A 12,932-nucleotide genomic window follows, 5' to 3' on the forward strand; every position below is an offset into this window, starting at 1 on the left:
TATATTGTATTAGGTTCTATACAGTACGCAAGGGGTCCTGGGTAGGGTTGGCTGTCTTAAACCAAACCTTGGTTTAAAGTTTTTACGAGATGAGTAGTTCAAAGCTAGAGTTAAGTCAAAATATTCGTATCTCTATTCACTTCTTGTACTTACATGCAAATTAAGACATTGCATTTTTGGACCAGTGAACTAACTTGGGACTTGGAACTATTCTGTAATCTTTTGAAATTGCCCGTTTATATTAATAACATTGCTGTTACATAAGAACAGTAAGGCACAAAATCTTCTCTTTCAGTAAATTGTACTTAAGTTTAGTAATAATTTTACAAATTTCAATACAATTTGTTCTCATATTACCTCCCTCTCGAAATTCCTGCGTACGTCCCTGCAGTACAGTACAAGGGAAAGATGCACTATGTAGTAGCTTTGAACTTCGTTTCGTATAAATACCAAAGTGCAATTTCGGATTTTTAACTGCTTTGAATTTGTGGATGTAGATTCTACTAATTTTATCTTACTATGTCACTAATTTGTTAAACTTTATGAACGCATCAATATTCTTTGAGTGTATCCGAGTTTTGTTACAAGTTTCAGATATGTATGCCCCTGCTGTATACCAGGATGTAAATGCTAACTACAAGAATAGGCCAGAAGTTCGTTTTTTCATTTTCGAAAGATACGGAACTTCAGTCTAAATGGCAATGGATCATTCATAGAAACAATTATCTATGTACATATCTTGACAACAATAATAAATGTGTAATAGTTGGATATTTAATATAAGCCCGTCATTTTAGGAGTTGTTAGGAAATACGTCTCTACAAATGATAAAATTAAATTCTACTAAAATAAAAAAAATTCTTTCGCAACTGCATATTTGACTTATTATACTAAGCTAGATTTGTTCCAGGTCTATCTTTATACATATGACATTGGACTAATGTCATGCACCTGATATAATACGTTTGATTAAAACTGAAAAGTTCGAATATTCATATTTTAACGTATGGATTGAAACAAGATATGGATTGTATCAAGTGTTTCCATTATTATATTAGTCCTTCCGTACTTTCATAACGATATCCAGGCTCTTTTTCTACCAATAACATGGTGTTACTTTAGCATTGTGTATGAGAAAGACAAAGTATCAGTAAAAGATTTAAGTATCATCGAGGGAAATAATTTCGGTGATACAGCTAGGTGATCGATTTCAGAGCTACAGAAAATTACTGAATGACAGAAATAAATCAAGAATAATTGTGGGTAGCTTAAGCACATGAGTAACATTTCACAAATTCCTTGATTGAGAGAAAGAATTCTCTTCCCAAAGCGTGTTTTCTTCTTGGGATGCAATAACTCGTACGAGTCTATGTCAGATCTGGAGGAAGCATTGTCCCCTCAAACTTATGTGACAAATTTTTTGATCAATAATACCTCTTCGACTCACGTTCATAACAATAGTTACCGAATTCAATTCATAACCTATTGTACTAGCTTTTTGCTCCAATTGAATTTCAGTATGAAATTCTAGTCAATAATACCACGAGTAATACTTTAATGTTTATTATTTATATTTATGATACCATAACAACGAAAAAAAATTAAGCCAAAAAAGGTAATCCAAATTTAGGTGCGAAATTTTAACAGATATATTAAACTGAGGTATTATGTTAAATACAAAAGTATATTATTACATACGATATAATGTTGAATAAAATTTTAAGCCGAAAACAGACTGAATTTAGGTATCAAATTTTAACTTCGTTACATTAAATTGTAGTTATTATAATTATTGTAATATAATAAAAAGTCTAAAAAAATAATTTCATGAAACTGAAAACGTATTATGATCGCAATTTGCCAAACTTTGACATCATCATCAATAGAACAATAACGTCAGATTGCGCCTACTTCAAACGTTGGAAAGAAATTAAACCCTCTCATTGTGCTAGCTCTTAATTTCAACTTAAGGTAGGGATCTAAATGCAGCAAAAAACGCTCCACGTTCATATCACGACAGCAACGTACAACCCTTAAACGTTAAAGTAAAGATCAACAAGTAAGAATAACAGTGAGGAACATTAAAAATATAAAACGACACCACTTGGCAAATCAAAATGAAACAAGAATTTTAAGATTAGCCATGACTAGTACTGCTTCTCAGCCTAAGAAAACGATAACGCTGATAGTGATTTTATTCTTTTAGTTGCTGTTTTAATTAAAAGTACAAATTTTCACACAATACATATTTGTACCTGCTATGTTTCTGTGCGCAAACTGAAAGACGACTTCTAAACATTTGTGCGACAAGTTGTTTTAGACATTATTCTTGTTCTAGAACCAAATTTGTAGTTGAAAATATTTAGATACCGAAGCCATTAGCCATGTCGGCTATTACATTATTAATTGGTAAAAAGTAGGAATTGTATAAAGCAAATTGTTAAACATTACCTAGGTATATAGTATCAAAATTACAACCGAAGTTGTAAATCAAAAAGGCGCAGACATCTTGCCCGAAATCGCCCGTATTAAACTGTTAGTCAGCTGTAAACATTGTAAATACATAGTAATATAAGTAGTATCAGAAATTCCACGGTCAGTAAAAACTTGTATCACACTGAAAAGAAAAGAACTCGTAATATATATATATATATATATATATATATATATATATATATATATATATATATATATATATATATATTTGGTTTAGGAATTAATTCGTGCGGGTGGACAAGAGATGGCGCAACGAACGGAGCGTCCCACAGTTCCGTGTATCCACACATGTGTTGCAAACCCCTGTCATCGCGTATCGTTCGTAGTATAGGGCAGTGGATTAAAGCGTCAACAACACCAGTTTGTAGTTAAGTGAACATGGCGCAATTTGTGCCTGATAAAGTGTTTTTGCGGGGTGTCCTGCTGCATTACTTTAACATGCAGAAAAGTGCGACTGAAAGTCATCGTATTTTGGTGGAAGTGTATGGTGACCATGCTCTAGCTGAGCGAACGTGTCAGAAGTGGTTTGCACGGTTTAGAAGTGGTGATTTCGGCTTGGCAGACCAAGAGCGAGCTGGACAGCCAAAAAAATTTCAAGACGAAGAATTGACAGCATTGCTCGAGCAGGATTCGTGTCAAACGCAGGAACAACTTGCAGCAGCATTAGGCGTTGATCAAACAACAGTCTCCAAACGCTTGAAAGCCATGGGAATGATTCAAAAGATGTCACATTGGGTTCCACATGAATTGAAAGACAGAGACGTTGAAAGACGAAAAACCATTTGCGAATTGCTGCTTCAACGACAGAGCAGAAAGGGGTTTCTGCATCGAATTATTACGGGTGATGAGAAGTGGATCCATTACGAGAACCCTAAACGAAAAAAGGCCTGGGTGAAACCAGGTGAACCAGGTCCATCACAACCAAAACGAGATATTCACTGTGCAAAGGTTATGCTGTGCATATGGTGGGATATGAAAGGTGTGGTGTACTATGAGCTGCTGCAACCGGGTGAAACTATGAATGGAGAACGTTATCGACGACAATTAATGCGTTTGAAGCAAGCTCTGGCCAGAACACGACCAGAATGGGAGAACAGACATGATAAACTTATTGTTCAACATGATAACGCTCGCCCACATGTCGCAAAACCGGTCAAAACCTATTTAGAAAATGTCGGATGGGAAGTTTTACCCCACCCGCCGTATTCACCAGACGTTGCTCCTTCGGACTATTACTTGTTCGATTGCATGAACAACGATTTGATTGGACAGCGGTTTACTTCTTCAGAAGATATCGAAACATGGGTCTCTGACTGGATCGCTTCCAAGGATGAGGACTTCTTTCGCCACGGAATCCGTACATTACCTGACAGATGGGCGAAAGTGGTGGCTAGCGATGGACAATATTTTTCTTAAGGTATTTATGTATTTTGTGTTTGTACTACAGCTTCAATGTGTGCGTACCAACCGCACGAATTAATTCCTAGACCATATATATATATATATATATATATATATATATATATATATAATATTTGTAGAAACATAAAGGTTGTATTAAACTGGAGTTCGAGATGGGTTGTCCTGCATCGACGCCATGTTGTCTCGAACTGTCGTCTTAGACATTAAAATATAACAGTCTCGATTTCTATGGAAACTATAGTTTCAATTGACAATGTATAGTTGTCAATAATAATTGACACAATTAATTATTGTCAATAATCGGATTGTGTTGATACTAATGAAATATAGGATTAAAGTGTGTCACTGACAAAGGCTATACGAATGTATGGTTGCTATATTTCAAAAATGAAAATCCGGGACGCTACCAAAAAACAAGAATCGTTGTAATGCTTAAAATGAAAAGAAGTTATATACTAATTTACTTTCTTCTATTAGATAGAGTTGTACAAGTATTACGTAATCACATTTTTAGTAATTTTAATAGGCCTTCTCCTGTTTAGTTAAGCAAACGTAAGCAGGTGATTTACCCCTACCCCCCTGGGAAGCAATTTTTTCTCATGATCTGTTACGTTTTGTGGCTTACACAATCAGACGCCGGGACGGAATCTCGATTCCGTGACAGTTTCGGATTTTCCCGGTCGAATGGCAACCTTCTACGAATGAGATCTACAATACTTGGCTAGTAAAAGCTGCGTATGGGTGTCGCTAGAACCATTTGCATGGCTTAACCAAGGATTGCTTAAAAAAGAATAGAGTCTACTATGTTCTGGAATGAAAATAACAATTAAAATTCTACATACATGTTTAATACATGAAAATGCTCATATATGTATTATAAATAAAAATACTATTGAATAGAATAAACAGGAATGAATATCACAAACGTTTACATTTCTCACGTGTCGAAGGTTGTATCTTTGAAATTGCTTTAACATCAACATTCACACACACATGCAAATTTATGATTCACTAAGCAAGACTTTAACTCGGGTATCCGTAGGGTAGTGTTGTATAATCTGTCTTGCTGTGGGGATTTAACAGTCGTCTGTTGGTTTTTACTGCTCAATGTATTTTAGTTTCAGGTTTTGTAATTTTGAATCTTTTCCACGTTGTCTAAAGTACGCCCATTCTTTTTCATGGCATCTATTTTTACATCTGCATATAGAATTTTGACTTGCTTTAACAATTGTTTTGGTGCTAAAAATTATGATTGGCGTTGGTTTTCCCAAGAATAATACTCTTGGAAAGATAATACACATTTTTTTCCCACAGGAATCACATTTTGCTCTAGGAAAGTAATTAAATCAATATATATTTCTAATTCCGGGTTCGTCCTCTTCCTTTACGAGGGTCAACGATATGTACTTTGCAAGTTATATCATCTGCGTAAAGAAATTCATTACTGTTTTTCTTCTCCACTATAGAGAAGAGAACATCAGGGTTCAATTCCGCTTTCGGATGCATATGAAATGTAAATATGTGGCTTTGTTTAGATTATAAGGAGAACTTATAATAGTTATGCCAATATACGTGCCATTATCAACGTCATTAAACGAATTGTCTATTACGAAATCAAATAGACTCCGTATATGCGTTCCCGGGTCTTTGATTCCTTCAGCATCGCTCCTGATAAATCACTTTCTTTCCTTGTAAATCAAAGAGTAGTGTTTAGATGTATTTTTGCTGTCTTACAACTGTTCGACAGCATCTTCACCTTCATGTTGTTGTGTGTATATATAATGCACGCAGTAATTTATAATATTTAAATTTAACTGTAAAACACCAGTGGCATGGCATCCGCTAAATTTCCGTTAAAAGTTTTCTGGTTAACGAAGGTAGGTCTATGCTTTAAAAAATTAATGTAGGTACATATGATGGACATAGTGAGATAAAATAAAATGCTGTACATACCATATCCAATTAGAGGAATTATTTCTGCTACGAATTAATGTACATAAAGCTTACAGTGAACAAAAAACTACACACGTTTACCAAGGCCAAAAAATATTTACTGTGCCCTTTCCCGCATTCTCCCCTCTACTTTTGCCTCCCTCTTGATTTATTGTCTCTACAATACTTCTTATTCTATGTCTCAGATCAGTTAAAGAATGAGTCGCTGATATTTGAAATTAACACTGTAAATTGTACTTTATTAAATCGCACGGTATTTAGGGCCTTACATGGCGGAACGGGCTTGGTGGACAAAAAGTTAAATGTGTAAGGTAACAAGAAAACAAAGACCTTTACAGATAACATAGTTCATATACCTAACTGCTCACAGAATGTCAAAAAATTTTGTAAACGCTGCATTCCGGAACTTGAAAGTATCCATTAAAAAGCTTATTTTAATATTTGTCGACCGCAATACAGCTTCCGTCTAATCAAGGGAATTTAATGTATTTTTTAAACCTTTAAATTCATGGAATCGTGAAATATTTCCCTTTAAGATAAATTTCCGTTTAATAAGGGGCCCGTTGACCCGTTGAAGGTATTTTTTTTTTTTTTTTTACTGTATTAAAACCTGTATTAAAACTTTATGTTACTTTTTAAAAGAAAATAAATCTACTTGAAATTACTTAATATGTTGTAACGCGCTCATAAAGATTCCGGTGAGTAATATATATTAAAGCAGAAACAGACATAGATATACATAGCAAAAGTTTATCACAAAAATAATAAACAACAATCAATAATCATTCAGAAGAATATATTAAAAAAAAATAGCAAACATAAACAAATGCCAATCGACTAGAATTCTTATAATTTGAGTATCTAATATGCAAATCGATTAGAAATCTTATAAGAACTATTCGTCCTTTCTTTTCCAGAAATCGAAAAGCTAGAAAGATACTCCTGTAAATCCAAGTCTAACTAGGGATAATGATAATATTATTTTAAATATTTAAAAAAAGAAGGCGTAATTTTCCTGGTTACAAAAATTTCGCTGGAACAACCTCATGCCTTCATATTCAACATTCGAATCGCCGAGCTTCGATGCTTTCGCGTGTAGAAACAGAAGAAACAGTGTTGCCTGTTGGAAATACTCAAACATAGCCTCAATCTTTTTTCCACTTTTACTCATACTCTATTTTCCTTTTTTATTTTTAATTTCATATGTTTTATGGAATTCTTTTCTATCAGTCCCTTTACATTAAAAAAAAAAACAATTATTTATTTTTATATTACTTTTTTTTATATAATGAAAGACGCCCTGACGCAATTCCTCCAACCAGCGATTCAAGGGCGGCTTTCGTTACAAGTGACAGATATTAGACTGAGTTAGAGAGACAGTTAGCGAATGAGTCATTGATATTTAAAAATAACTGAAAATTGCACTTTATTAAAAAAAAAAAAAAGAATAGCACGGTATATAGGGCCTTACCTGGCGGAACGGGCTTGGTGAACTAAAGGTTAAATGTGTAAGTAAGATAACAAGAAAACAAATACCTTTACAGACAAGACAGTTCATAAACCTAACCTCTCACATAAAGCCTTTAAAAAATTGTAAACGCTACATTTCTGAACTTAAAAATTTCCGTTAAAAAGCTTATTTTAATATCCGTCCTTCCCAATACAGGTTCCACCTAATTAAGGGAATTTAACGTATTTTTTAACCTCTAAATTCATGGAATCGTGAAATATTTCCCTTTAAGATAAATTTCTGTTTAATAAGGCGCCCGTTCCAGGTGTTTTCTTTTTACTATATTAAAGCCTGTATTCAAAACCTTATGTTCTTACTTAAAAGAAAATAAATACACTTAATATTACATTTTGTATCAAACTATGTGTAAATCCTTGATATTTTTTAGTGTAACATCGTCCGTTTCAAACAGCACTAATTTTCAATGTATAGTATTGATATTTTAAATGGAGTAAACTGATTGGAGTGAGACATTGAGTATGAATGGGAAGAAGGTAAAATTATGGAAAACTTAACAGAAGACTTAGTAGGAAAGTTATGTTTCTAGAGACCGACATGCATATCAAACCAACACAAACTTAGATTTAAATACTCTGATAAACTCACTTAAAGGAAAACTAGGGAACTTCCCTCCCTATCTCAGAAATTAACTGCCATTACGAGTTTAAGATTTTGTAAAGCAAATACTTTGATTAATTGAAGAGCTTACTTTCAGAAAGATTGTTCATTTCTTCCCGAAATACACTTTTCAACGTTCCAACGGTTTCTTTGGGATGAACTCTGTAGGAGTATTAAAAATAAATAAATAAATAAATAAATAAATAAATAAATATAGCTAGATTGTTTCATGTTTCTATAAACTCTTTACCAGACTTGAAATTGCTAGGAAAATATAAGAAGGCCAGAAAGCAGGGCGTTGCTGAATGTTTGAGTTTTGCTGTCGAACAAAATGGGAATATCCTCTTTTGAAAATAAGCTACCTTTGAATATATAGCTTACTTGTTTAGCACACACTTTGCAAATATATTTTCTCCTTGAATTGTTAACATCTCATCGTCTTTAATCCATTGTTTCAGAAGATAACTTCTAAAAGGTTTTACTTTCGACATTCTTATGCTGCCACAGGACCACACACACAAAAAGTTAAAACTTTAATATCAGAAATTGGTGCGTAGAAATTTTGTTGTAGGTTGCTCCATGGTTCGCTCCAATCAGTTTACTTCATTTAAAGTATCAATGTTATACATTGTAAATTATTGCTGTTTGAAACGGATGATGTTACGCTAGAAGAAAATATTCCAGGATTTACTAATAATTGGATACGAAAAATAATTTTGTGTGTTCTGATTTTCTGTTAAACAAGAACATAAGGTTTTGAATACAGGCTTGTAATACAGTAAAAATTACTCTTAACGAGCTTCTTATTAAACGGAAATATTTCACGGTCCCATGAATTTAGAGGTAAAAAAAAAAAAAAAAAAAAAAAAAAAAGTGTAAAACTCTCTTGAATACGCTGAACCTGCGTTGCGAACAACGGATATTAAAATAAGCTTTTCAACCGAAATTTTCAAGTTCCGGAATGCAGCGCTTAGAAGTTTTTTTTTTTTTTTTTTTTTTTTTTTTTAAAGACATTCTGTGAGATGTCAGGTATATGAACTACGTTATCTGTAAAAGTGTTCGTTTTCTTGTTACCTTACTTAAACGTTTAACCTTTAGTCCACCAACCCCGTTCAGCCATGTAAGGCCCTACATAACACATACCCTGCGAGTTTTGACACCCTTATTTATATCTTTTTTCCAAACACGCGACAGTCATGCATCATTGGGAGAATGAATCGCTCACCTCTTTCTTATTCTCACTTCATATGACCTTGGAAGATATTCTAAACTAACAACAATAAACCCTTGAGTCTTGAGTCTATTTATACGTATTAGAAATGTGAAATTCCATTATGAGGAAAGTTGTTGGACGTTAAAAATTATAAATTTGATCATTCCTTTAAATATGCATTTGCATGCAGTAACGGCACAAACATTGCACTAACCTCCAAAATATGCACATACTTATATGCACTATAAAACTGCCATATTACCCAAAACCAGCTGAAACGAATATCTGTTCTAAGAGCCTGTCAATATCTCATCAAGAAAGAAACTTGATGTTTACTATAAAACTATATAAATAATAGCTTAGATTATTTTTGTCCCTCAAAAAACTAGGGGGCCTAGGCCCCCGGCCCGGGCTACATCCGCCTCTATAATAAGGTCAATTACACTACTAAGCAAACTCATTTTCTCATATCTACCATGGCTTCAACGAGTAAAAGATATTATCCTGCGAGAGACATGCATTTTCTTTCGTGACAGAGAGTACTATTGTTGTATCAATTTTGTGCTCATCTTAGTTTACTTTTAAGGCCGATTACATCTAACTTCCCAACTGGCATGCTTCACTAAATTTAAAACTGGCCATGAGGTACTATAATTATTTTCTTTAGTTTTGTTTAAAATGTTCGTAGTAATTCCAGTATAATAGTCCTAGTCTCTAGCAATGAAGACATTAGAATTGGATTTAAGTTCAAGATAACTAATTTCAGTTGCTGAGTCTAGGAAAAAAACCGCAATCACTTGTTAACGTTTTCCATTGATAAGAACACTTTAACGAAGGGGGAGGGGGGGCAACGGGTCTGGACCGTCTGGAGCCCTAAAATTTCGAAACTCGACAAACATTTGTAAACTTTCTGAACAGAACATTTGTTTAACACAGAAATGATTGATGTAGGCTAAAGATTTGATTTTACGCCTCATCTGTATTCTTTCTTTTCTTATAAAAATAATAAAGTTCTTTCATTTTTCTAAAAATATGGGTGGCGGTAATTAACAATTACTTATCGTCTTTTTGGGTACTGAATAAGACAGGTTCAATATTACATAGACCCCAAAAATATTTTTGACCCCTCCCAGCAAACATTTCTGGGTACGCGCCTGTGTATATATTTTGCAAATTAAAAAAAGAAAAAGTGTATAGTAATCATTTAGAATGTACTGGAATGTTGATGATAAAAAAGAAAGAAACTTTTTATCATTCTTTTTTCTTCTACGTTTTCATTTTGTTTGTATCTCTAGCAGTGGCGTATTTACAATTTTGTTTCGGGAGGGGCTTTGCTAACTTTCGGGAGGGGCTTTGCCTGGAAATGTGAAAATTCTGCAAGATACTTCATTTACTTTACTATACTAAGTAAATTTTTGGAGGGCTTAAGCCCGGAAGCCACCCCCCTAAATACGCCACTGATCTCTAGATTTATATCGTAGTTACTAGTATATGATTCATATGATTAGCATTTTGTAAACTTGAAATCACAGATCCAATAGGTACAGCATTAGTTTAAAAGGACATAAAGTAAAAATAAAAATACATATAATTACGATAGTTGCTAATGTAACACCCCTGTTTCCATTGTCTTTATAATGAGAACCATGAATGAACGAAGAATAAAGTGCAAATATTTAATTTACACTGCCATTTCTATTACAAAACCTTAAACGCAATTAATTACCTAAAAAAAAAATGTACTTTCTTTCTCTCTTGGATATTCGAACCACGTAATGTGTTTTAGAATTCATTGAATAAACTAAGTAAAATAACTATTGTGAGTAATGTCATTGCTTTATATTTTTTAAAAGTAAATGCCCTTTCCTATTTTATATTTTTCACTTCTGCTTTCTAAGCGGTAAAGATTACGATTTACTCTATATTATTTATTTTTCTGTGCCGAGATCTAATTTGTGTGTGGTACTTATAATGTGTACTAGAGTATTTACTTGGCATTTTATGCATATTGCGGTTGTTATAGTGCTGCCAAAATGTCTTGAGCCGTGGCACAAATGCGAACAAGCTCACGCCCTCAACACACCCACATGTTGAGACAATAAGGGTTCAGCTGTTGCTAAGAGAGAGAGAGAGAGTGGATGACGAAAGGGAATGGAATTCCTTCAGCCGTTAGCAGCGTTAGAAAGAGAACATTAGGTGTCAAGTCAATGTGGTATATCTTTAGCAGAACATTATCGAATGGTTATTGATTTACACGTCCTCTCTACTATACAGCGTTTTAAACCAGTAACTTGTTCGTCGCCAATTGCCATTCAATTTACTATAACATATTTTTCAGATCTTAAAGATGATTTGCATATATCGACACCAGTATCAATCATATTTGACTATTTTTTTTTAAATCCCGGATAGTTTGAATGCGGCCCAAAATCATATTATTTTGTAGAAGATCCTTTGACCTGTATTCATAGTTCACACGAAGTCAGACCCGAACTTTTTTACGCTTTTGGGAGATCTCACTCACAAAAATGAATCTATTGGGACCATAAACAATTGGGGGAGTTCACAAAGAAAAATCATATTGTGTACGTTCCTTAAGGAACCGACTGAATTTTTGATGGACAATATTTCTAAGGAAAAAAAAAAAAGAGTCACGCAAATTGGACATGTGATAAAAAGAATGCCAGTAGAAGCTTTTGAAAAAGAATACCATGCCTCATCTGATGAAAAACGAAATGATAGCTCGTGAACAAGAAGAATCAAAAAGTATATCAGATTATGTATATTCCAATCACTACCGAATTGATCTAAGTTGAGTGGATTCGGTGACTGTTCCGGGAGAAAAACAAAAAGACAGCAGTTCCTCAGTAGCCACATTGGCGGAAATCATAGTGATTGCTACGGAATCTCAGAAAGTAGTCCCAAGCGTGGTCAGAGTAACTTTAACGTTTGGAATACTACAGGATGGAAGAAAACGGGAAACTACAACTCTATTTTTCCCTGGTTTGCTGACAACAGATAGAGAACATACGTAATAGTCTTTCGCAGATCAAAATATAGTTCCAGAGATAAAATATTCATCCATTCAGATCTCCGGTAGAGGAATATCTTGGGAAGGACTGTTGAACGAGAGAGTAACAATGTAGGGAGAATAGAGAAAGGAAGACAAACAATCTCAAAAAGTTTAGGATAGGGACATAAAGTGTACGTTCCATGTTACAGGGTAAAAAGATGGAAAATCTTAAAAGAAAAAGTAAAACAAATAATCTGTACTTGATAAGAGTTTGTGAAGTTATAGGAAGGTAATGGAGAGCTGAGAAGCAAAGGTTATAGAAAGTGTTATTCAGGAAATGAAAAAGGGCCTTCATAATGGTATGGGAATAATTCTTGGTAAGCGTTTAAAAGAGAAGGTAGTGAAAGTAGAATTCGTTTATGATAGAGTTATGATGTTAGGACTTAAAGGAAGGAAGAAGGATCTAGTGGTGACATAGACACGTGCACCGATCGATTCGCATATAATTGAAGAAGTAGAGGAAAATTATGAGAAAATAGAAAAAAATATAGACAGGGGAAAGAGGGGTGCATGTGTAATTGTAATGGAGATTTCAATGCAGTTATGGAGAAAAACAGGAAGATAGTGTCGTAGGCAAATATGGTTTAGGTGAAAGAAATGGAAGGAGAGAGGGACTGGCCAATTTCTGTAGACAGAATTCACTAGTA

The sequence above is a fragment of the Thermobia domestica genome, chromosome 8 (genome assembly GCF_964235325.1).
Source record: "Thermobia domestica chromosome 8, izTheDome1.hap1.1, whole genome shotgun sequence".
Lineage (NCBI taxonomy): Eukaryota > Metazoa > Arthropoda > Insecta > Zygentoma > Lepismatidae > Thermobia > Thermobia domestica.